This window comes from Chrysochloris asiatica, unplaced genomic scaffold (assembly GCF_000296735.1).
Source record: "Chrysochloris asiatica unplaced genomic scaffold, ChrAsi1.0 scaffold00092, whole genome shotgun sequence".
In the NCBI taxonomy this organism is placed as follows: Eukaryota; Metazoa; Chordata; class Mammalia; order Afrosoricida; family Chrysochloridae; genus Chrysochloris; species Chrysochloris asiatica.
In genome coordinates, this window is record NW_006408610.1 from 7,414,232 (window position 1) to 7,417,400 (window position 3,169).

Consider the following 3,169-nt stretch of genomic DNA (forward strand, 5'->3'; position numbering starts at 1 on the left):
ATGCTGGACAATGCATACCACATGCTCCCAGTTATGTAGAAGCAATGCCAAACAATAAGGACCCAAAAGGCTGTAAGCAGTGATTGCCTCTGCCTTTAGGACTGCAACTGGGATACTGGGGTCCATGAATGGACAGAGCCTGACCATGGAGGAGGTCAAAGGGCCAGAGGGCGCACCTGACCAGAATCATCACGTGGGGAGGAAGTGTCGGCATCAAGAGACTGTTCAGCACCAGTGAGCCACTGAGGGGGCCCAGAACCTCACGAGTGGGATTTCCTGCCTTGGATGCATTTTTCCATATGCTGGAAAACTTCTGAAACTATCACATAGGCCCCATCCCTGGAAACTCTAATTCAATGACTGAGGAATCTTGATGGTGCCATGTTTAAGCCAAACCTGCTGCTAACTGAAAGTTCCGACCAGCTGCTCCGTGGGAGAAGGATGTGTCAGTTAGAGTCCCTAGAGACTCCAGCCTTGGAAACCCCATGGGCAGTACTACTCTGCCCTGTTGGCTTACTGTAAATCGGAATCTACTGGAATCTACCGGGTTTCAGTTGTCTTAGGGGAGAGGGGAGGGTCAGGTTGATAAGTAGGATCATCCCCAGGTGATTCTTGCGGTGTTAGTTATTCTCCTCATTGGTTTGGTTCCTTTCATATAATTTTTTTTTTTTTTGGAAGCATATTTTACATGACAGCTACTTCACCCATTGCAAGTGTACATTCAATGATTTTTAAAGTAAATTGACCAAATTGTGCAACAATTGTTGTTGTTAGTGCCATCAAGTCGGTACCGACTCATAGTGATCCTATGAACAACAGAATGAAACATTGCCTGGTCCTAGGCCAACCTCACAATTGTTGCCGTGCTTGAGACCATTGATGCTGCCATGTTCCCAATTCATTTCACTGGGTGTCTTCCTCTTTTTCTCTGACCCTCCACCTTACCAGACATGACATCCTTCTCCAGCGAATGGTCCTTCCTGACAATACATCCAAAGTATGAGAGACAAAGTTTGGCCATTTGGGCCTCCAAGGAGCACTCTGGTTGCACTTCTTCCAAAATGGATGTTTATTCTTTTGGCACCCCATGGCACTTTCAGTATTCTCCTCCAACATCATAACTCAAATGCATTAATTCTACAGTCTTCCTTATTCACTGTCCAGCTTTTGCATGCATATGAGGTTATTGAAAATACCATGGCTTGGGTCAGGCACACCTTAGTCCTCAAACTGACATCTTTGCTCTTCAACATTTAAAAAAGTCTTGCGCAGCAGATTTGCCTAATGCAATACATCATCTGATTTCTTGGCTGCTGCTTCCATGAGTGTTGATGGTTGACCTAAGAAAAATTAAGTCTTTGATAATGTCAATCTTTTCTCCATTTATCTTGATGTTGTTTATTGGTCCAGTGGTGAGAATTTTTGGTTTCTTTACATTGAGATGTAATCTATACCAAAGGCTATAGTATGCTTATACCATTGAGAAGATTTCCATCTCCCGATATGATTCCTCATGTCCCCTAACTGTTAATCACTATTCTTTCCCCAGGCCACCCTAGGAGACCACTACTCTACTTTATGTCTCTATAAACAACAAAAATCCAAACCAGTTTAGCAGCGATGGCGCCAACCCTGGTAACACCATGTGTCCCAGAGAAAAGTTTCATTCAACTGGCTCCTCAATGCCCATGATCCTTTGAAAACAGATTGCCAGACCCCTGCTCCCAGATGCCTTCAATGAATCTAAACTGTCAACCTCAACACAGCTGAGGGCCAGCCATTTGCACTATCCAGTGGCTCCATGCTGTCTCTATAGATTTGCCTTTTCATATACACGGAATCACACAATGGATGTTATCTCACCTATGGATTCTTTAGCATAATGTGCTAGTCACTCTCTGATGAGGGCCTGCCACTGAAAGTGATCTGCAGCAGACACAATGTCTGTCCATGCTCAGGGACTATGCTGACTCAAAGCTTTGATGACCCTCACTTTCACCAGCCACCCCCCAAATAGTCCTTGACATCGGACCCCTCTTCCCCCAGGAGTGACAAAATAGAAGGGCGTGCTCCTGTCTCTCTTCTTGTAGGGTTGTACAGATTCATGAAATTACAACAGTGAGTAAAAATTATCAGCACCCCGGTTATAGTGAAACATCCATCCATGCCCACAACTGATGAGAACATTGAGAACGCACTTGAAATGATTCTGTTGAATAGACGAATGACAGTGGATTATGTGGCAAATTGCAAATCAGTCATGGCTCTGCCTATGAAATAATCCATGACAAACTTGCTTTTTGTGAAGTTTGTGAGAGAAAGGTACCAAAACAACTCACGGAGGAACATAAACAGAAGCATTTGGACATCTGTAAACAAAATTTGGACTGATACTCAAAAGAAGGTATACGTTTCTTTAAAAAAAAATCATTACTGGTGACGAGTCATGGATTCATGTCTGTGAGTAAACGGCAGAGTATGGAATGAATGGAAACATGCTCAATTGTCAACCATCAACTGGAAAATTGATGCTTACAGTTTTTTGGCATTTTCAAGGGCCAGTATTGGAACACTATCAGGAAAAAGGTCCAACAATCAACACAGCTCATTACAGGGAGATGCTCACTGAAGAGCTGAAGCCTAAACTTTGGATTGAATGCAGAGGCCTGCTATCCCAGGGCGTTGTGATCTTGCACAACAATGCACGTCCACACACCTCTGCCCCTCCACTGGACTTTTACCTGTTTGGTGACCTGAAAGCAGCTCTTCGAGGACGAAGATTCACCTCTGATGAAGAAGTAGACAGTGGTCATTCGTGGCTCATAACTCAGCCAAAGCTTGTTGGCAAGTGGACAAAGTGTATTGAAAAGCAAGGAAATGATGTTGAAAATTGATGTATTTGTCTTTTCTAAGAGTTGATTAAAATAAATTCTACAGCCAGAGTGCAAAGAATTTTTGACTCACCCTCATAGCTTTGCTGTAATGTCACGATCATGTCTGGCAGTAGTCCTGAGGCTTTTGTTATTATGTTGTTGTTGTTGTAAAGTGCTGTAGAGTCAATTCCGACCACCATGTTGTTGTTGTTAGGTTGCATCGAGTTGGTACCGACCCATAGCAACTTTATGCACAGCAGAACAAAACTCTGCCCGATCCTGGGCCAACCTCACTA